Raw genomic sequence first — 24,988 nt, 5'->3', positions numbered from 1 at the left:
TTAATATTGAAAACAGATTATTTTCGTGTGCTATGTTTGTTGTAAATTATAGACCCACACTTTGGGCTATTTGTGCTTGGTCAACTTCGTGAATCTAAACCAGATATTTTACGTTATAAGCCCAGTGAATTATTGCAGAGACACTAATGAGCTGTTTTATATAGCTCTCAACTGATCGATATAAATAAATGTTTTAATTTCTTATATAGGTTTTAGTTTTATTTAACTCCAAGATGTTAAAATGTTAGATTCTAATCAACATATTTATCACCAAGATAGTTTTATTAAGACAAAATGAGGAACATTTCATTTATGATTAACTTCGTAATTTATTTTAAGGACATCAACAGTTTGATCATGACATATACAACATAAGTCTTCAGTAATTCGTACCAGAAACCTGAGATATTGTAATCATTACGGAAGAAAGGCGTGTTTTAATAAATTAATCTTTGAAATTAATAATTAACCAATCAAAATCTTGATTTAATCAGCCATACGAGTAAAGTTCCAAATAACTAATCCTGTTATCAAACGAAACCCAAAAATTATCCGGTTTAGTATTATTTTTAGAAGAATAAACAGGATAACTTAACTATTCAAAACTGGTTGAGTTGAAGGTCTGGTTTCAGAAACCTCTACAATTTGTTTACGTGATTCTGTGTTAACGTCTTGATCAGAAATGATACTGACATATATATTATGTGTGTGTGGAGAAGTGGCTAGGTATGAGTATAGTATTGTACGACGTGTTCTATTGGTTACAACTAGTCATATGTCCACACATTGCTTGGTAAGATGTGTGGCTATTGGCTAGTCACTAGTCACATGTCAGACGCTTGGTAAGACGTGTTCTATTGGTTACACCTAGTCATATGTCCACACACGCTTGATAAAACGTGTTTTATTGGTTACAACTTGTCATATGTCCACATACACTTTGTGGTAAGACATGTTCTATGGCTACCACTAGTCATATGTCTACACACACCCTTCGTAATATGTGTTTTATTGGCTACCACTAGTCATATGTCCACATACACTTGGTAACATGGCTTTATGGCTACCACTAGTCGTATGTCCACACACACTTGGTAAAACGTGTTCTATTGGCTACAACTATTCAGAAGTCCACACACACACTTCCTAAGACGTTTTATTATTAACCATTAGTCATATGTCTAAACACACTTAGTAAGATGTGTTTTATTGGTTACCACTAGGCATATGTCTACATACACTTGGTGGTAAGACATGTTCTATGCCTACCACTAGTCATATGTCACACACACGCATTTACTAAGATGTGTTTTATTAAATACCACTAGTCATATGTCCAAACACCCTTCGTAAGATGTGGTTTTATTGGCTACCACTAGTCATATGTCCACACGCACTTGGTAAGATGTAAGTTCTATGGCTGCCATCTAGTCATATATGTCAACACACACGTTTAGTAAGATGTGTTTTATTGGTTACCATTAGTCATATGTCCACATACACTTGGTATGGTTTGTCTAAATACAGCTACCACTAGTCATATGTTCACATACTTTATTACGGTAAGCTTTGTTACCATTAGAATGTCATCGATCACGTACATGGTGTTGTTGGTTACAATTTGACACATGTTCACGCACGTAGACATTTTCTGAAAACAAACAGATTGTGACGTAGTTCACTGATATAAAGAATGTTGTCAAACCTTCAACCTTTTAACAGTAGTTCACTGATATAAAGTATGTTGTCAAACCTTCAACCTTTAACAGTAGTTCACTGATATAAAGTATGTTGTCAAACCTTCAACCTTTAACAGTAGTAGTTCTGATATAAAGAATGTTGTCAAACCTTCAACCTTAACAGTAGTTCACTGATATAAAGTATGTCGTCAAACCTTCAACCTTTAACAGTAGCTCACTGATATAAAGAATGTTGTCAAACCTTCAACCTTTAACAGTAGCTCACTGATATAAAGAATGTTGTCAAACCTTCAACCTTTAACAGTAGTTCACTGATATAAAGTGTGTTGTCAAACCTTCAACCTTTAACAGTAGTTCACTGATATAAAGTATATCGTCAAACCTTCAACCTTTAACAGTAGCTCACTTATATAAAGAATGTTGTCAAACCTTCAACTTTTTAACAGTAGTTTACTGATATAAAGTATGTTGTCAAACCTTCAACCTTTAACAGTAGTTCACTGATATAAAGAATGTTGTCAAACCTTCAACCTTTAACAGTAGCTCACTGATATAAAGAATGTTGTCAAACCTTCAACCTTTAACAGTAATTCACTGATATAAAGTATGTCGTCAAACCTTCAACCTTTAACAGTAGCTCACTGATATAAAAAATGTTGTCAAACCTTCAACCTTTAACAGTAGTTCACTGATATAAAGAATGTTATGAAACCTTCAACCTTTAACAGTAGTTCACTGATATAAAGAATGTTGTCAAACCTTCATCCTTTAACAGTAGTTTACTGATATAAAGAATGTTTTCTAACCTTCAACCTTTAACTGTTTTTTTCGCAAGACGTTTGAGAAACAATTTTGTTTGTTTTTTAATCACCGCTTTTAGTGGCGACCCCTATAAACACAGTTCCTCTACACAGAGAATATAATCGACTTGGAACGTTTCTTTTTGTCTTATACAACACAATAATTACTTCAGTGTAGTGGAACTCCACTGCTATTGGTTATTACTACTGGGTAAACGCACACAATGAGAATTTTCTACACTTGTAAGAAGTGGGTGTAGGGTGTTAATGAAAGGGTTAGTTGGGAAGACATATTCCTCACAGTAAAGCTAAGGTCAAAACAATGAAAACAAAAGGGAAAGTAATTAAATTACACTCTACAAGTCACGTGATGCTACAAACGTTTTGTTTTGCTAGACTGGATCTCTATTAAAATGTTTCAAGTACTTGTGCCTATTTAACTGAAATGAGACAGTTGAATTCCTAACCAATAAGAGTGAGTCGCTGTCAACAGCTTTCAATTATTCGCCAAATTAATCAAACGATGCGTCACGTAAGTCTTTTTTTTTTCTGTTAATTCCAATGTTTCTTCGAGAACGTTAGAACACTGGTAAATCGTAGTAGAAATGTACTGTTTAAGTTAGGTTGTTCACATGATTCTCTCTATTATTAGTTACTATCAATCTCGCGAGGTGTCAGTGAAAGGAATTTAACAATTTGTTTCACGTGAAACGTTTTTATCAGAAAATCTTTTTAACGAGACCACTTATATCTAATGTACATTACGATTTTAAACACATTCAAACTTATGTATGTTTTACATAGAACAGAAGACCAGATATTAGTTTATTACCACTTTGTATAGCTGTGTCTTTGTTCTAGAAAGTTTTCTTTGTATGTGATTTGCTGGATAGATTGTCTATATGATCTCACTACATTTTATTAACTTGTGAATTTTCACTGGCATGAATGATATAAAATTATGAATTTCATGACATTTACTCAGTTTATTTTACATAAAAATCTCGTATCCATTCACGGCATGTCTAAAGAAAAGAAGTTTTATGACAAATACGTTCTCAAGGCAGATTTTTTTCCGTTAACTTACTTTTCCAGACTTTTTCTCTGGCAGTTTCTGCTACGATGTATTTGTAATGTTTGTTTAGGTACTTACACGTCACGTATTTCTGGTTGTTATTTAAACATTTATACGTGTTACAGTGTATTTATATTTTGTATGTACGTAAGAACACATCAATAAAACTAAATACCAAACTGAAAAGCTATAACTCTGAAATTTAGGCTTCGATCTCTGTAGTGAGCACAACTCAAATCACCAAGTTTGTATTTTTTGCGCTTCACAAGAAATAAACGACATCTTTTCTTATTTACGATTTTGATTCCAATTTGATAAATTTTCGATGAAATATCTGTTAACACAAATATGTTGCTTTTATTTGATCCATATTTTGTTTCGGGATAGTCTCCTATGTACTAACTTTCCAACGAACGATATGTGAAACAGAGCTTGACAGCTGGTAAACTGATAAACGAATGTGTTAGGTGATTTTATCAAATAAATTTTACCCGTCTCTACCCATTGTTTGTGGCTTTTGTTAAGTGTAATTAGAACTTGAACACGATTTAATATCCAATGGAAATGGAAATTTTAATAGTTAAATGTGTGAGTTGTTGTAAAAAAAATATTTCCTACTGCTAGCATGAAATATTCGTGTAATGTCATAGTTAATCCCACTACTCGTTGATAAAGTTGACGATGGGTGATGTTAACAATTGCTTTCCCTCTTGTCTATCACGTTCAAATTAAAGACAGCTAGTGCAGGTAGCCCTTGTGTACCAGCGCCAAGTTTAGTCCCGCTAGTTTGTGGGTGAATTTCATAACACTGTTTCAAGTATGCCCCCAAACTCTCTGGAGGGGGTATCCAGAGTCACAAACTCCGATCCCAGGTTCGAGCTCAGAGACCTGAAAATCTACTTGAGTTATTCTACTAGGGTGCTCTTCCAAGGGCTATAACACTTCCTTCGCACGGTCGACCACGAGTCACCCGTATACGCATGTAAGAGAAGATAGCACGCAACAAGCACAGGACGTGAATTAATAATTCGTTATAGTTGTTTTGTTAATGAACTACTATATAATGGGATATCTGTGTTATATTTACTGCAGAGAGCGAAACAAGAGATAATACCACTGTAAATCCCAGGTCACTTAATGTTGAATGACGCCACGTTTCTTCTCATGTTCTCGATGTCTGTGTATCAAACTTTGGTAAGAAGTAATATGACAAAAGTGTTTACCACATGTTGGTTTGGAAGTAATTTGACCATAGTGATTAGGTATGTGTACCACATGTTGGTTTGGAAATAATTTGACAAAATATTTTAGGTATATGTACCACATGTTGGTAAGGAAGTAATATGACAAAGTATTTAGGTATGCGTACCACATGTTGGTTTGTAACTAATTTGACAAAAGTGTTTAGGTATGTGTGCCACATGTTGGTTTGGAAGTAATTTGACAAAAGTGTTTAGGTATGTGTACCACATGTTGGTTTGGAAGTAATTTGACAAAAGTGTTTAGGTATGTATACCACGTGTTGGTTTGGAAATAATTTGACAAAATTGTTTAGGTATGTATACCACGTGTTGATTTGGAAATAATTTGACAAAATTGTTTAGGTATGTATACCACGTGTTGATTTGGAAATAATTTGACAAAATTGTTTAGGTATGTGTAAGAAAGTGTTTTGGTTTTTAGACTTTTTTCGAATGTTGATTCAGTTCATTACACGGTCCAGAGGTGACTTAGTGATTAGTGTGTCCTGACTGTGTATCCAAAGACGAATAAGTCACGATACGAATAAAAAATGCACTTCGCACTTTGTACTTTGGCACATTATAAGAGAACAGCCGAATCCCACTATTCGGTCAAACAAGAGTATACCAAGCGCTGACGTTTTAAAGTTAGGGACCAATAAGCGCAGATAAATAATCCATGTGCAGCTTTGCTCGAAAATTCTAAATTAATAATACCTGTTCAAGGAGCAGCGTTTTATGAACATTAAAGTTAGGCCAAAATTCTATAAACGTCTGTAATAATGTAAGATAATATTATACAAACAGTTGAGATCTTGGTCACATGAATATCGTTTATTTGTTGAATTTTCCACTAACCAACTCGAGGGCTACCTGTTATTAATTAAGATGTGATATGGAAGTCAGCACCCAGCACACATGGTTCGGTCATTCTTTCACCAACGAAAAGAAGGGATTGACTGTAATATTACAACGCCACCACAGATGTGAGGGCGAACATGTTTCGTGACGGGATTAGAACCTCAATCCTCCAGATTGTGAGTATAGCGCCCTAACCACCAAACCATGCCAGACATATTACGAATAGAATAAGTAACATAAAATAAAAGTACATTACTTTAGCAGACGATATATGTGCGCTTGTTTCGTCGGAAACATAAAATGTTTCCTTATTACACAAAATATCCATAACATAACTAGTATTGCAAATCAGATAACACGTATTTACAAAATGTTAATTTGAAAAAAAAATTAATGAAATTTGGTTTCTGGTTTCGTATGAATTTCGCACAAAGCTGCACGAGGGTTATTTGCGCTAACACTCCCTAATTTAGCACTAAAGGATTAGAAAAATAGCAGCTAGTCCTCACAACCACCGCCAACTCTAGGACTACTTTTTTACTAAGGAATAGAGGGATTGACCTCCACAATATATATATCTCACGGCTGAAAGGGCAAGCATGTTTGATAAGGCTGGACACAATTTTTTTCCCCATTTTTATTGAACAACATGAAACCAATGACCAAGATGTTTCATTTCGAAGATAATTACCCAGAATGCTTTTTTCTTTTTTAAAATGTATTGCCCATTCCAAATGTAGCCGGATAATTAATTTGTCCGGATTTCTACATCATATTTTCAGATCCATTACCGCAAAAATGTGTTCTACACTTTCAGGTTGCGTTGCTTTATCAGAGTGACAGTTAACTACCGTTATTCGAGTAGCTCCAAAATTGGCGGTGAGTGCTATTGACTAGCTGTCTTCCTTCTAGTCTGTGAGTTACAAACATGTGTAGATAACAGCTCTGTTCAGATTCGCCACGTGTGTTTAATTCCTGTACACAAAGGATGGCAGGAGATTGATCAGAGAGAACAACCGTCTTAAGAAGAAATGAATCAATAAGTTTTCGATTACCGGTTATGTCCCTCTTTCAAAAAACATCAAACTTCTCATATGAAGAGCGGTTCTCAGGACAACAAAGACGATAACATTTAGTTATTTCTTTGACGAATTATTATTCACAAATAAAATGAATGATGCATTTTGAAGAGAAATTCGGTAATTGGAACTCAAAAAATCTTTTAAGATATTGCATAAGGATTGTAATTTGTTAGCCTTCCGTAGGTTATTGAAAGTCAAGCAGACAGATGTGAATTATTGTTTCATCCAATCACATACACCATTAACCATATTCTACAAACGTCTCTCCTGATCAACCCACATAACATCTTGGAAAGTCGTTTGTTTGTTGAATTTTGACCATAGTGTCTCGAGAACTTCCAGCGATTATTGTTATTAGAGGTATGATATGGTTAATACTGCAGATTAGGGACTATTTTCAGTGTGATGGTATGGTTAATATTACAGATTAGGGACTGTTTTCAGTGTGATGGTATGGATAATTCTGCAGATTAGGGACTGTTTTCAGTGTGATGGTATGGTTAATACTACAGATTAGGGACTGTTTTCAGTGTGATGGTATGGTTAATACTACAGATTAGAGATTGTTTTCAGCGTGATGGTATGGTTAATACTAGAGATTAAAGACTGTTTTCAATGTGATAATATGGTTAATACTACAGATTAGGGACTGTTTTCAGTGTGATGGTATGGTTAATACTACAGATTAAAGACTGTTTTCAGTGTGATGGTATGGTTAATACTACAGATTAGGGACTGTTCTCAGTGTGATGGTATGGTTAATACTACAGATTAGAGATTCTTTTCAGTGTGATGGTATGCTTAATACTACAAATTAGGGTCTCTTTTAAACGGGTTGGTATGGTCAATACTACAGATTAGGGACTGTTTTCAGTGTGTTGGTATGGTTAATACTACATATTAAACACTGTTTTCAATGTGATGGTATGGTTAATACTACAGATTAGAGACTGATTTCAATGTGATGGCATGGTTAATACTACAGATTAGAAAATATTTTAAATGTGATGGTATTGCTAATACTAGAGATTAGAGACTGTTTTCAGTGTGATAGTATGGTTAATACTACAGATTAGGGATTGTTTAAATGGGTTGGTATGGTTAATACTACAGATTAGGGACTGTTATCAGTGTGATGGTATGGTTAATATTACAGATTAGGAACTGTTTTCAGTGTGATGGTATGGTTAATACTGCAGATTAGGGACTACTTGCAGTGTGATGGTATGGTTAATTCTGCAGATTAGGGAATGTTTACAGTGTGAAGGTATGGTTAATACTGCAGATTAGGGACTGTTTTCAGTGTGATGGTATGGTTAATACTACAGATTAGAGAATGTTTTCAATGTGATGGTATTGTTAATACTAGAGATCAAAGACTGTTTTCAGTGTAATGGTATGGTTAATACTACAGATTAGAGACTGTTTTTCAGTGTGATGGTATGGTTAATACTACAGAATAGGGACTGTTTTCAGTGTGATGGTATGGTTAATACTACAGATTAAAGACTGTTTTCAGTGTGATGGTATGGTCAATACTACAGATTAAAGACTGTTTTCAGTGTGATAGTATGGTTAATCCTACAGATTAGAGATTGTTTTCAGTGTGATGGTATGCTTAATACTACAAATTAGAGACTGTTTTAAAGGGGTTGGTATGGTTAATACTACAGATTAGGGACTGTTTTTAGTGTGCTGGTATGGTTAATACTACAGATTAGAGACTGTTTTCAGTGTGATGGTATGGTTAATATTACAGATTAGGGACTGTTTAAAGGGGTTGGTATGGTTAATACTACAGATTAAGGACTGTTTTCAATGTGATGGTATAGTTAATACTACAGATTAAAGACTGTTTTCAATGTGTTGGTATGGTTAATACGACAGATTAAAGACTGTTTTGAATGTGATGGTATGGTTAATACTACAGATTAGAGAATGTTTTGAATGTGATGGTATGGTTAATACGACAGTTTAAAGACTGTTTTTAATGTGATGGTATGGTTAATATTATAGATTAGAGATTGTTTTCAGTGTGATGGTATGCTTAATACTACAAATTAGAGACTGTTTGAAACGGGTTGGTATGGTTAATACTACAGATTAGGGACTGTTTTCAATGTGATGGTATGGTTAATACTACAGATTAGAGACTGATTTCAATGTGATGGCATGGTTAATACTACAGATTAGAAAATATTTTAAATGTGATGGTATTGCTAATACTAGAGATTAGAGACTGTTTTCAGTGTGATGGTATGGTTAATACTACAGATTAGGGATTGTTTAAATGGGTTGGTATGGTTAATACTACAGATTAGGGACTGTTATCAGTGTGATGGTATGGTTAATATTACAGATTAGGAACTGTTTCAGTGTGATGGTATGGTTAATACTGCAGATTAGGGACTATTTTCAGTGTGATGGTATGGTTAATTCTGCAGATTAGGGAATGTTTACAGTGTGATGGTATGGTTAATACTGCAGATTAGGGACTGTTTTCAGGGTGATGGTATGGTTAATACTACAGATTAGAGAATGTTTTCAATGTGATGGTATTGTTAATACTAGAGATCAAAGACTGTTTTCAGTGTAATGGTATGGTTATTACTACAGATTAGAGATTGTTTTCAGTGTGATGGTATGCTTAATACTACAAATTAGAGACTATTTTAAAGGGGTTGGTATGGTTAATACTACAGATTAGTGACTGTTTTCAGTGTGCTGGTATGGTTAATACTACAAATTACAGACTGTTTTCAGTGTGATGGTATGGTTAATATTACAGATTAGGGACTGTTTAAAGGGGTTGGTATGGTTAATACTACAAATTAGGGACTGTTTTCAATGTGATGGTATAGTTAATACTACAGATTAAAGACTGTTTTCAATGTGTTGGTATCGTTAATACGACAGATTAAAGACTGTTTTGAATGTGATGGTATGGTTAATACTACAGATTAGAAAGTGTTTTGAATGTGATGGTATGGTTAATACGACAGTTTAAAGACTGTTTTCAATGTGATGGTATGGTTAATACTACAGATTAGAGACTGATTTCAATGTGATGGCATGGTTAATACTACAGATTAGAAAATATTTTAAATGTGATGGTATTGCTAATACTAGAGATTAGAGACTTTTTCAGTGTGATGGTATGGTTAATACTACAGATTAGGGATTGTTTAAATGGGTTGGTATGGTTAATACTACAGATTAGGGACTGTTATCAGTGTGATGGTATGGTTAATATTACAGATTAGGAACTGTTTTCAGTGTGATGTTATGGTTAATACTGCAGATTAGGGACTATTTTCAGTGTGATGGTATGGTTAATTCTGCAGATTAGGGAATATTTACAGTGTGATGGTATGGTTAATACTGCAGATTAGGGACTGTTTTCAGTGTGATGGTATGGTTAATACTACAGATTAGAGAATGTTTTCAATGTGATGGTATTGTTAATACTAGAGATCAAAGACTGTTTTCAGTGTAATGGTATGGTTAATACTACAGATTAGAGACTGTTTTTCAGTGTGATGGTATGGTTAATACTACAGAATAGGGACTGTTTTCAGTGTGATGGTATGGTTAATACTACAGATTAAAGACTGTTTTCAGTGTGATGGTATGGTCAATACTACAGATTAAAGACTGTTTTCAGTGTGATAGTATGGTTAATCCTACAGATTAGAGATTGTTTTCAGTGTGATGGTATGCTTAATACTACAAATTAGAGACTGTTTTAAACGGGTTGGTATGGTTAATACTACAGATTAGGGACTGTTTTCAGTGTGCTGGTATGGTAAATACTACAGATTAGAGACTGTTTTCAGTGTGATGGTATGGTTAATATTACAGATTAGGGACTGTTTAAAGGGGTTGGTATGGTTAATACTACAGATTAGGGACTGTTTTCAATGTGATGGTATAGTTAATACTACAGATTAAAGACTGTTTTCAATGTGTTGGTATGGTTAGTACGACAGATTAAAGACTGTTTTCAATGTGATGGTATGGTTAATACTACAGATTAGAGAATGTTTTGAATGTGATGGTATGGTTAATACGACAGTTTAAAGACTGTTTTTAATGTGATGGTATTGTTAATATTATAGATTAGAGATTGTTTTCAGTGTGATGGTATGCTTAATACTACAAATTAGAGACTGTTTGAAACGGGTTGGTATGGTTAATACTACAGATTAGGGACTGTTTTCAGTGTAATGATGTGGTTAATACTACAGATTAAAGACTGTTTTCAGTATGATGGTATGGTTAATACTACAGATTAGGGACCGTTTTCAGTGTGATGTTGTGGTTAATACTGCAGATTAGGGACTGTTTTCAGTGTGATGGTATGGTTAATACTACAGATTAGAGAATGTTTGGAATGTGATGGTATTGTTAATACTCGATATTAAAGACTGTTTTCAATGTGATGGTAGGGTTAATACTACAGATTAGAGACTGTTTTAAAGGGGTTAGTATGGTTAATACTACAGAATAGGGACTTTTTTCACTGTGATGGTATCGTTAATACTACAGATTAAAGACTGTTTTGAATGTGATGGTATGGTTAATACTACCGATTAAAGACTGTTTTCAGTGTGATAGTATGGTTAATCCTACAGATTAGAGATTGTTTTCAGTGTGATGGTATGCTTAATACTACAAATTAGAGACTGTTTTAAAGGGGTTGGTATGGTTAATACTACAGATTAGGGACTGTTTTCAGTGTGCTGGTATGGTTAATACTACAGATTAGAGACTGTTTTCAGTGTGATGGTATGGTTAATATTACAGATTAGGGACTGTTTAAAGGGGTTGGTATGGTTAATACTACAGATTAGGGACTGTTTTCAGTGTGATGGTATAGTTAATACTACAGATAAAAGACAGTTTTCAATGTGATGGTATAGTTAATACTACAGATTAAAGACTGTTTTCAATGTGTTGGTATGGTTAATACGACAGATTAAAGACTGTTTTGAATGTGATGGTATGGTTAATACTACAGATTAGAGAATGTTTTGAATGTGATGGTATGGTTAATACTACAAATTAGAGACTGTTTTCAGTGTGATGGTATGGTTAATACTACAGATTAAAGATGTTTTCAATGTGATGGTATGAGTAATACTACAGATTAGAGACTGTTTTCAAGGGGTTAGTATGGTTAATACTACAGAATAGGGACTTTTTTCACTGTGATGGTATCGTTAATACTACAGATTAAAGACTGTTTTGAATGTGATGGTATGGTTAATACTACAGATTAGGGACCGTTTTCAGTGTGATGGTATGGTTAATACTGCAGATTAGGGACTGTTTTCGGTGTGATGGTATGGTTGATACTACAGATTAGAGAATGTTTCGAATCTGATGGTATTGTTAATACTCGATATTAAAGACTGTTTTCAATGTGATGGTATGGTTAATACTGCAGATTAGGGACTGTTTTCAGTGTGATGGTATGGTTGATACTACAGATTAGAGAATGTTTCGAATCTGATGGTATTGTTAATACTCGATATTAAAGACTGTTTTCAATGTGATGGTAGGGTTAATACTACAGATTAGAGACTGATTTCAATGTGATGCCATGGTTAATACTACAGATTAGAGAATGTTTTGAATATGATGGTATTGCTAATACTAGAGATTAAAGACTGTTTTCAATGTGTTGGTATGGTTAATACTACAGATTAGAGACTGTTTTCAGTGTGATGGTATGGTTAATATTACAGATTAGGGACTGTGTAAAGGGGTTGGTATGGTAAATACTACAGATTAAAGACTGTTTTCAGTGTGATGGTATGGTTAATACTACAGATTAAAGATGTTTTCAATGTGATGGTATGAGTAATACTACAGATTAGAGACTGTTTTAAAGGGGTTAGTATGGTTAATACTACAGAATAGGGACTTTTTTCACTGTGATGGTATCGTTAATACTACAGATTAAAGACTGTTTTGAATGTGATGGTATGGTTAATACTACCGATTAAAGACTGTTTTCAGTGTGATAGTATGGTTAATCCTACAGATTAGAGATTGTTTTCAGTGTGATGGTATGCTTAATACTACAAATTAGAGACTGTTTTAAAGGGGTTGGTATGGTTAATACTACAGATTAGGGACTGTTTTCAGTGTGCTGGTATGGTTAATACTACAGATTAGAGACTGTTTTCAGTGTGATGGTATGGTTAATATTACAGATTAGGGACTGTTTAAAGGGGTTGGTATGGTTAATACTACAGATTAGGGACTGTTTTCAGTGTGATGGTATAGTTAATACTACAGATAAAAGACAGTTTTCAATGTGATGGTATAGTTAATACTACAGATTAAAGACTGTTTTCAATGTGTTGGTATGGTTAATACGACAGATTAAAGACTGTTTTGAATGTGATGGTATGGTTAATACTACAGATTAGAGAATGTTTTGAATGTGATGGTATGGTTAATACTACAGATTAGAGACTGTTTTCAGTGTGATGGTATGGTTACTACTACAGATTAAAGATGTTTTCAATGTGATGGTATGAGTAATACTACAGATTAGAGACTATTTTAAAGGGGTTAGTATGGTTAATACTACAGAATAGGGACTTTTTTCACTGTGATGGTATCGTTAATACTACAGATTAAAGAATGTTTTGAATGTGATGGTATGGTTAATACTACAGATTAGGGACCGTTTTCAGTGTGATGTTATGGTTAATACTGCAGATTAGGGACTGTTTTCAGTGTGATGGTATGGTTAATACTACAGATTAGAGAATGTTTGGAATGTGATGGTACTGTTAATACTAGATATTAAAGACTGTTTTCAATGTGATGGTATTGTTAATACATGCAGATTAGAGAATGTTTTTAGTGTGATGGTATGGTTAATACTAGAGATTAAAGACTGTTTTCAATGTGATTGTATGGTTAATAATACAAATTAGAGACTGTTTTAAAGGGGTTGGTATGGTTAATGCTACAGATTAGGGACTGTTTTCAGTGTGATGGAATGGTTAATACTACAGATTAGAGAATGTTTGGAATGTGATGGTATTGTTAATACTCGATATTAAAGACTGTTTTCAATGTGATGGTAGGGTTAATACTACAGATTAGAGACTGATTTCAATGTGATGCCATGGTTAATACTACAGATTAGAGAATGTTTTGAATATGATGGTATTGCTAATACTAGAGATTAAAGACTGTTTTCAATGTGTTGGTATGTTTAATACTACAGATTAGAGACTGTTTTCAGTGTGATGGTATGGTTAATATTACAGATTAGGGACTGTTTAAAGGGGTTGGTATGGTTCATATTCCAGATTAGAGACTGTTTTGAATGTGATGGTATTTCTAATACTACAGATTAAAGACTGATTTCAATGTGATGGTATTTTTAATACTACAGATTAGAGACTGTTTTCAATGTGATGGTATGGTTAATACTACAGATTAAGGACTGTTTTCAGTGTGGTGGTATGGTTAATACTACAGATTAAAGACTGTTTTCAGTGTGATGGTATGGTTAATACGACAGATGAAAGACTGTTTTCAGTTTGATGGTATGGTTAATAATACAGATTAAAGTCTGTTTTCAGTGTGATGGTATGGTTCATACTCCAGATTAGAGACTGTTTTGAATGTGATGGTATTTCTAATACTACAGATTAGAGACTGTTTTGAATGTGATGGTATTGCTAATACTACAGATTAAAAACTGATTTCAATGTGATGGTATGGTTAAGACTACAGATTAGAGAATGTATTGAATGTGATGGTATTGCTAATACTAGAGAATAAAGACTGTTTTCAATGTGATGGTATGGTTAATACTACAGATTAAAGACTGTTTTCAGTGTGATGGTATGGTTAATACTACAGATTAAAGATGTTTTCAATGTGATGGTATGAGTAATACTACAGATTAGAGACTGTTTTAAAGGGGTTAGTATGGTTAATACTACAGAATAGGGACTTTTTTCACTGTGATGGTATCGTTAATACTACAGATTAAAGACTGTTTTGAATGTGATGGTATGGTTAATACTACCGATTAAAGACTGTTTTCAGTGTGATAGTATGGTTAATCCTACAGATTAGAGATTGTTTTCAGTGTGATGGTATGCTTAATACTACAAATTAGAGACTGTTTTAAAGGGGTTGGTATGGTTAATACTACAGATTAGGGACTGTTTTCAGTGTGCTGGTATGGTTAATACTACAGATTAGGGACTGTTTTCAGTGTCATAGTATGGTTAATACCACAGATTATGGACTGTTTTCAGTGTGGTGGAATGGTTAATACTACAGATTAAAGACTGTTTTCAGTATGATGGTATGGTTAATACGATAGATGAAAGACTGTTTTCAGTGTGATGGTATGGTTAATACTACAGATTAAGGATGTTTTCAATGTGATGGTATGAGTAATACTACAGATTAGAGACTGTTTTAAAGGGGTTAGTATGGTTAATGCTACAGAATAGGGACTGTTTTGAATGTGATGGTATGGTTAATACTACCGATTAGAGACTGTATTCAGTGTGATGGTATTTTTAATACTACAGATTAGGGACTGTTTTCAGTGTCATAGTATGGTTAATACTACAGATTATGGACTGTTTTCAGTGTGGTGGTATGGTTAATCCTACAGATTAGAGATTGTTTTCAGTGTGATGGTATGCTTAATACTACAAATTAGAGACTGTTTTAAAGGGGTTGGTATGGTTAATACTACGGATTAGGGACTGTTTTCAGTGTGATGATATGGTTAATACTACAGATTAAAGACTGTTTTCAGTATGATGGTATGGTTAATACTACAGATTAGGGACCGTTTTCAGTGTGATGTTGTGGTTAATACTGCAGATTAGGGACTGTTTTCAGTGTGATGGTATGGTTAATACTACAGATTAGAGAATGTTTGGAATGTGATGGTATTGTTAATACTCGATATTAAAGACTGTTTTCAATGTGATGGTAGGGTTAATACTACAGATTAGAGACTGATTTCAATGTGATGCCATGGTTAATACTACAGATTAGAGAATGTTTTGAATATGATGGTATTGCTTATACTAGAGATTAAAGACTGTTTTCAATGTGTTGGTATGGTTAATACTACAGATTAGAGACTGTTTTCAGTGTGATGGTATGGTTAATATTACAGATTAGGGACTGTTTAAAGGGGTTGGTATGGTTAATACTACAGATTAAAGACTGTTTTCAGTGTGATGGTATGGTTAATACTACAGATTAAAGATGTTTTCAATGTGATGGTATGAGTAATACTACAGATTAGAGACTGTTTTAAAGGGGTTAGTATGGTTAATACTACAGAATAGGGACTTTTTTCACTGTGATGGTATCGTTAATACTACAGATTAAAGACTGTTTTGAATGTGATGGTATGGTTAATACTACCGATTAAAGACTGTTTTCAGTGTGATATTATGGTTAATCCTACAGATTAGAGATTATTTTCAGTGTGATGGTATGCTTAATACTACAAATTAGAGACTGTTTTAAAGGGGTTGGTATGGTTAATACTACAGATTAGGGACTGTTTTCAGTGTGCTGGTATGGTTAATACTACAGATTAGTAACTGTTTTCAGTGTGATGGTATGGTTAATATTACAGATTAGGGACTGTTTAAAGGGGTTGGTATGGTTAATACTACAGATTAGGGACTGTTTTCAGTGTGATGGTATAGTTAATACTACAGATAAAAGACAGTTTTCAATGTGATGGTATAGTTAATACTACAGATTAAAGACTGTTTTCAATGTGTTGGTATGGTTAATACGACAGATTAAAGACTGTTTTGAATGTGATGGTATGGTTAATACTACAGATTAGAGAATGTTTTGAATGTGATGGTATGGTTAATACTACAGATTAGAGACTGTTTTCAGTGTGATGGTATGGTTAATACTACAGATTAAACATGTTTTCAATGTGATGGTATGAGTAATACTACAGATTAGAGACTGTTTTAAAGGGGTTAGTATGGTTAATACTACAGAATAGGGACTTTTTTCACTGTGATGGTATCGTTAATACTACAGATTAAAGACTGTTTTGAATGTGATGGTATGGTTAATACTACAGATTAGGGACCGTTTTCAGTGTGATGTTATGGTTAATACTGCAGATTAGGGACTGTTTTCAGTGTGATGGTATGGTTAATACTACAGATTAGAGAATGTTTGGAATGTGATGGTACTGTTAATACTAGATATTAAAGACTGTTTTCAATGTGATGGTATTGTTAATACATGCAGATTAGAGAATGTTTTTAGTGTGATGGTATGGTTAATACTAGAGATTAGGGACTGTTTTCAGTGTGATGGTATGGTTAATACTGCAGATTAGGGACTGTTTTCGGTGTGATGGTATGGTTGATACTACAGATTAGAGAATGTTTCGAATCTGATGGTATTGTTAATACTCGATATTAAAGACTGTTTTCAATGTGATGGTAGGGTTAATACTACAGATTAGAGACTGATTTCAAAGTGATGCCATGGTTAATACTACAGATTAGAGAATGTTTTGAATATGATGGTATTGCTAATACTAGAGATTAAAGACTGTTTTCAATGTGTTGGTATGGTTAATACTACAGATTGGAGACTGTTTTCAGTGTGATGGTATGGTTAATATTACAGATTAGGGACTGTTTAAAGGGGTTGGTATGGTTTATATTCCAGATTAGAGACTGTTTTGAATGTGATGGTATTTCTAATACTACAGATTAAAGACTGATTTCAATGTGATGGTATTTTAATACTACAGATAAGAGACTGTTTTCAATGTGATGGTATGGTTAATACTACAGATTATGGACTGTTTTCAGTGTGGTGGTATGGTTAATACTACAGATTAAAGACTGTTTTCAGTGTGATGGTATGGTTAATACGACAGATGAAAGACTGTTTTCAGTTTGATGGTATGGTTAATAATACAGATTAAAGTCTGTTTTCAGTGTGATGGTATGGTTCATACTCCAGATTAGTGACTGTTTTGAATGTGATGGTATTTCTAATACTACAGATTAGAGACTGTTTTGAATGTGATGGTATTGCTAATACTACAGATTAAAACTGATTTCAATGTGATGGTATGGTTAATACTACAGATTAGAGAATGTATTGAATGTGATGGTATTGCTAATACTAAAGAATAAAGACTGTTTTCAATGTGATGGTATGGTTAATACTACAGATTAAAGACTGTTTTCAGTGTGATGGTATGGTTAATACTACAGATTAAAGATGTTTTCAATGTGATGGTATGAGTAATACTACAGATTAGAGACTGTTTTAAAGAAGTTAGTATGGTTAATACTACAGAATAGGGACTTTTTTCACTGTGATGGTATCGTTAATACTACAGATTAAAGACTGTTTTGAATGTGATGGTATGGTTAATACTACCGATTAGAGACTGTATTCAGTGTGATGATATTTTAATACTACAGATTAGGGACTGTTTTCAGTGTGATGGTATGGTTAATACCACAGATTATGGACTGTTTTCAGTGTGGTGGAATGGTTAATACTACAGATTAAAGACTGTTTTCAGTATGATGGTATGGTTAATACGATAGATGAAAGACTGTTTTCAGTGTGATGGTATGGTTAATACTACAGATTAAAGATGTTTTCAATGTGATGGTATGAGTAATACTACAGATTAGAGACTGTTTTAAAGGGGTTAGTATGGTTAATGCTACAGAATAGGGACTGTTTTGAATGTGATGGTATGGTTAATACTACCGATTAGAGACTGTATTCAGTGTGATGGTATTTTTAATACTACAGATTAGGGACTGTTTTCAGTGTCATAGTATGGTTAATACTACAGATTATGGACTGTTTTCAGTGTGGTGGTATGGTTAATCCTACAGATTAGAGATTGTTTTCAGTGTGATGGTATGCTTAATACTACAAATTAGAGACTGTTTTAAAGGGGTTGGTATGGTTAATACTACAGATTAGGGACTGTTTTTAGTGTGCTGGTATGGTTAATACTACAGATTAGAGACTGTTTTCAGTGTGATGGTATGGTTAATATTACAGATTAGGGACTGTTTAAAGGGGTTGGTATGGTTAATACTACAGATTAAGGACTGTTTTCAATGTGATGGTATAGTTAATACTACAGATTAAAGACTGTTTTCAATGTGTTGGTATGGTTAATACGACAGATTAAAGACTGTTTTGAATGTGATGGTATGGTTAATACTACAGATTAGAGAATGTTTTGAATGTGATGGTATGGTTAATACGACAGATTTAAGAATGTTTTTAATGTGATGGTATGGTTAATATTATAGATTAGAGATTGTTTTCAGTGTGATGGTATGCTTAATACTACAAATTAGAGACTGTTTGAAACAGGTTGGTATGGTTAATACTACAGATTAGGGACTGTTTTCAGTGTGATGATATGGTTAATACTACAGATTAAAGACTGTTTTCAATGTGATGGTATCGTTAATACTACAGATTAGAGACTGATTTCAATGTGATGGCATGGTTAATACTACAGATTAGAAAATATTTTAAATGTGATGGTATTGCTAATACTAGAGATTAGAGACTGTTTTCAGTGTGATGGTATGGTTAATACTACAGATTAGGGATTGTTTAAATGGGTTGGTATGGTTAATACTACAGATTAGGGACTGTTATCAGTGTGATGGTATGGTTAATATTACAGATTAGGAACTGTTTTCAGTGTGATGGTATGGTTAATACTGCAGATTAGGGACTATTTTCAGTGTGATGGTATGGTTAATTCTGCAGATTAGGGAATGTTTACAGTGTGATGGTATGGTTAATACTGCAGATTAGGGACTGTTTTCAGTGTGATGGTATGGTTAATACTACAGATTAGAGAATGTTTTCAATGTGATGGTATTGTTAATACTAGAGATCAAAGACTGTTTTCAGTGTAATGGTATGGTTAATACTACAGATTAGAGATTGTTTTCAGTGTGATGGTATGCTTAATACTACAAATTAGAGACTGTTTTAAAGGGGTTGGTATGGTTAATACTACAGATTAGGGACTGTTTTCAATGTGATGGTATAGTTAATACTACAGATTAAAGACTGTTTTCAATGTGTTGGTATGGTTAATACGACAGATTAAAGACTGTTTTCAGTGTAATGGTATGGTTAATACTACAGATTAGAGATTGTTTTCAGTGTGATGGTATGCTTAATACTACAAATTAGAGACTGTTTTAAAGGGGTTGGTATGGTTAATACTACAGATTAGGGACTGTTTTCAATGTGATGGTATAGTTAATACTACAGATTAAAGACTGTTTTCAATGTGTTGGTATGGTTAATACGACAGATTAAAGACTGTTTTGAATGTGATGGTATGGTTAATACTACAGATTAGAAAGTGTTTTGAATGTGATGGTATGGTTAATACGACAGTTTAAAGACTGTTTTTAATGTGATGGTATGGTTAATATTATAGATTAGAGATTGTTTTCAGTGTGATGGTATGCTTAATACTACAAATTAGAGACTGTTTGAAACGGGTTGGTATGGTTAATACTACAGATTAGGGACTGTTTTCAGTGTGATGATATGGTTAATACTACAGATTAAAGACTGTTTTCAATGTGATGGTATGGTTAATACTACAGATTAGAGACTGATTTCAATGTGATGGCATGGTTAATACTACAGATTAGAAAATATTTTAAATGTGATGGTATTGCTAATACTAGAGATTAGAGACTTTTTTCAGTGTGATGGTATGGTTAATACTACAGATTAGGGATTGTTTAAATGGGATGGTATGGTTAATACTACAGATTAGGGACTGTTATCAGTGTGATGGTATGGTTAATATTACAGATTAGGGACTATTTTCAGTGTGATGGTATGGTTAATTCTGCAGATTAGGAATGTTTACAGTGTGATGGTATGGTTAATACTGCAGATTAGGGACTGTTTTCAGTGTGATGGTATGGTTAATACTACAGATTAGAGAATGTTTTCAATGTGATGGTATTGTTAATACAAGAGATCAAAGACTGTTTTCAGTGTAATGGTATGGTTAATACTACAGATTAGAGACTGTTTTTCAGTGTGATGGTATGGTTAATACTACAGAATAGGGACTGTTTTCAGTGTGATGGTATGGTTAATACTACAGATTAAAGACTGTTTTCAGTGTGATGGTATGGTTAATACTACAGATTAAAGACTGTTTTCAGTGTGATAGTATGGTTAATACTACAGATTAGAGATTGTTTTCAGTGTGATGGTATTGTTAATACAAGAGATCAAAGACTGTTTTCAGTGTAATGGTATGGTTAATACTACAGATTAGAGACTGTTTTTCAGTGTGATGGTATGGTTAATACTGCAGATTAGGGACTGTTTTCAGTGTGATGGTATGGTTGATACTACAGATTAGAGAATGTTTTCAGTGTGATGGTATGGTCAATACTGCAGATTAAAGACTGTTTTCAGTGTGATAGTATGGTTAATCCTACAGATTAGAGATTGTTTTCAGTGTGATGGTATGCTTAATACTACAAATTAGAGACTGTTTTAAAGGGGTTGGTATGGTTAATACTACAGATTAGGGACTGTTTTCAGTGTGCTGGTATGGTAAATACTACAGATTAGAGACTGTTTTCAGTGTGATGGTATGGTTAATATTACAGATTAGGGACTGTTTAAAGGGGTTGGTATGGTTAATACTACAGATTAGGGACTGTTTTCAATGTGATGGTATAGTTAATACTACAGATTAAAGACTGTTTTCAATGTGTTGGTATGGTTAATACGACAGATTAAAGACTGTTTTCAATGTGATGGTATGGTTAATACTACAGATTAGAGAATGTTTTGAATGTGATGGTATGGTTAATACGACAATTTAAAGACTGTTTATAATGTGATGGTATTGTTAATATTATAGATTAGAGATTGTTTTCAGTGTGATGGTATGCTTAATACTACAAATTAGAGACTGTTTGAAACAGGTTGGTATGGTTAATACTACAGATTAGGGACTGTTTTCAGTGTGATGATATGGTTAATACTACAGATTAAAGACTGTTTTCAGTATGATGGTATGGTTAATACTACAGATTAGGGACCGTTTTCAGTGTGATGGTATGGTTAATACTACAGATTAGGGACTGTTTTCAGTGTGATGGTATGGTTAATACTACAGATTAGAGAATGTTTGGAATGTGATGGTATGTTAATACTAGATATTAAAGACTGTTTTCAATGTGATGGTATTGTTAATACATACAGATTAGAGAATGTTTTCAATGTGATTGTATGGTTAATAATACAAATTAGAGACTGTTTTAAAGGGGTTGGTATGGTTAATGCTACAGATTAGGGACTGTTTTCAGTGTGATGGTATGGTTAATACTACAGATTAGGGACTGTTTTCAGTGTGATGGTATGGTTAATACTGCAGATTAGGGACTGTTTTCAGTGTGATGGTATGGTTAATACTACAGATTAGAGAATGTTTCGAATCTGATGGTATTGTTAATACTCGATATTAAAGACTGTTTTCAATGTGATGGTAGGGTTAATACTACAGATTAGAGACTGATTTCAATGTGATGCCATGGTTAATACTACAGATTAGAGAATGTTTTGAATATGATGGTATTGCTAATACTAGAGATTAAAGACTGTTTTCAATGTGTTGGTATGGTTAATACTACAGATTAGAGACTGTTTTCAGTGTGATGGTATGGTTTATATTACAGATTAGGGACTGTTTAAAGGGGTTGGTATGGTTAATACTACAGATTAAAGACTGTTTTCAGTGTGATGGTATGGTTAATACTACAGATTAAAGATGTTTTCAATGTGATGGTATGAGTAATACTACAGATTAGAGACTGTTTTAAAGGGGTTAGTATGGTTAATACTACAGAATAGGGACTTTTTTCACTGTGATGGTATCGTTAATACTACAGATTAAAGACTGTTTTGAATGTGATGGTATGGTTAATACTACAGATTAGAGACTGTTTTCAGTGTGATGGTATGGTTAATACTACAGATTAGGGACTGTTTAAAGGGGTTGGTATGGTTAATACTACAGATTAGGGACTGTTTTCAGTGTGATGGTATGGTTAATACTACAGATTAAAGACTGTTTTCAATGTGATGGTATGGTTAATACTACAGATTAAAGACTGTTTTCAATGTGTTGGTATGGTTAATACTACAGATTAGAGAATGTTTTGAATGTGATGGTATGGTTAATACTAGAGATTAAAGACTGTTTTCAATGTGTTGGTATGGTTAATACTACAGATTGGAGACTGTTTTCAATGTGATGGTATGGTTAATACTACAGATTAAAGACTGTTTAAATGTGTTGGTATGGTTAATACGACAGATTAGAGACTGTTTTGAATGTGATGGTATTTTAATACTACAGATTAAAGACTGATTTCAATGTGATGGTATTTTTAATACTACAGATAAGAGACTGTTTTCAATGTGATGGTATGGTTAATACTACAGATTAAACATGTTTTCAATGTGATGGTATGAGTAATACTACAGATTAGAGACTGTTTTAAAGGGGTTAGTATGGTTAATACTACAGAATAGGGACTTTTTTCACTGTGATGGTATCGTTAATACTACAGATTAAAGACTGTTTTGAATGTGATGGTATGGTTAATACTACAGATTAGGGACCGTTTTCAGTGTGATGTTATGGTTAATACTGCAGATTAGGGACTGTTTTCAGTGTGATGGTATGGTTAATACTACAGATTAGAGAATGTTTGGAATGTGATGGTACTGTTAATACTAGATATTAAAGACTGTTTTCAATGTGATGGTATTGTTAATACATGCAGATTAGAGAATGTTTTTAGTGTGATGGTATGGTTAATACTAGAGATTAGGGACTGTTTTCAGTGTGATGGTATGGTTAATACTGCAGATTAGGGACTGTTTTCGGTGTGATGGTATGGTTGATACTACAGATTAGAGAATGTTTCGAATCTGATGGTATTGTTAATACTCGATATTAAAGACTGTTTTCAATGTGATGGTAGGGTTAATACTACAGATTAGAGACTGATTTCAAAGTGATGCCATGGTTAATACTACAGATTAGAGAATGTTTTGAATATGATGGTATTGCTAATACTAGAGATTAAAGACTGTTTTCAATGTGTTGGTATGGTTAATACTACAGATTGGAGACTGTTTTCAGTGTGATGGTATGGTTAATATTACAGATTAGGGACTGTTTAAAGGGGTTGGTATGGTTTATATTCCAGATTAGAGACTGTTTTGAATGTGATGGTATTTCTAATACTACAGATTAAAGACTGATTTCAATGTGATGGTATTTTTAATACTACAGATAAGAGACTGTTTTCAATGTGATGGTATGGTTAATACTACAGATTATGGACTGTTTTCAGTGTGGTGGTATGGTTAATACTACAGATTAAAGACTGTTTTCAGTGTGATGGTATGGTTAATACGACAGATGAAAGACTGTTTTCAGTTTGATGGTATGGTTAATAATACAGATTAAAGTCTGTTTTCAGTGTGATGGTATGGTTCATACTCCAGATTAGAGACTGTTTTGAATGTGATGGTATTTCTAATACTACAGATTAGAGACTGTTTTGAATGTGATGGTATTGCTAATACTACAGATTAAAAACTGATTTCAATGTGATGGTATGGTTAATACTACAGATTAGAGAATGTATTGAATGTGATGGTATTGCTAATACTAAAGAATAAAGACTGTTTTCAATGTGATGGTATGGTTAATACTACAGATTAAAGACTGTTTTCAGTGTGATGGTATGGTTAATACTACAGATTAAAGATGTTTTCAATGTGATGGTATGAGTAATACTACAGATTAGAGACTGTTTTAAAGAAGTTAGTATGGTTAATACTACAGAATAGGGACTTTTTTCACTGTGATGGTATCGTTAATACTACAGATTAAAGACTGTTTTGAATGTGATGGTATGGTTAATACTACCGATTAGAGACTGTATTCAGTGTGATGATATTTTTAATACTACAGATTAGGGACTGTTTTCAGTGTCATAGTATGGTTAATACCACAGATTATGGACTGTTTTCAGTGTGGTGGAATGGTTAATACTACAGATTAAAGACTGTTTTCAGTATGATGGTATGGTTA

The sequence above is a fragment of the Tachypleus tridentatus genome, chromosome 1, assembly GCF_004210375.1.
Source record: "Tachypleus tridentatus isolate NWPU-2018 chromosome 1, ASM421037v1, whole genome shotgun sequence".
In the NCBI taxonomy this organism is placed as follows: Eukaryota; Metazoa; Arthropoda; class Merostomata; order Xiphosura; family Limulidae; genus Tachypleus; species Tachypleus tridentatus.
This window is presented reverse-complemented; position numbering follows the sequence as displayed.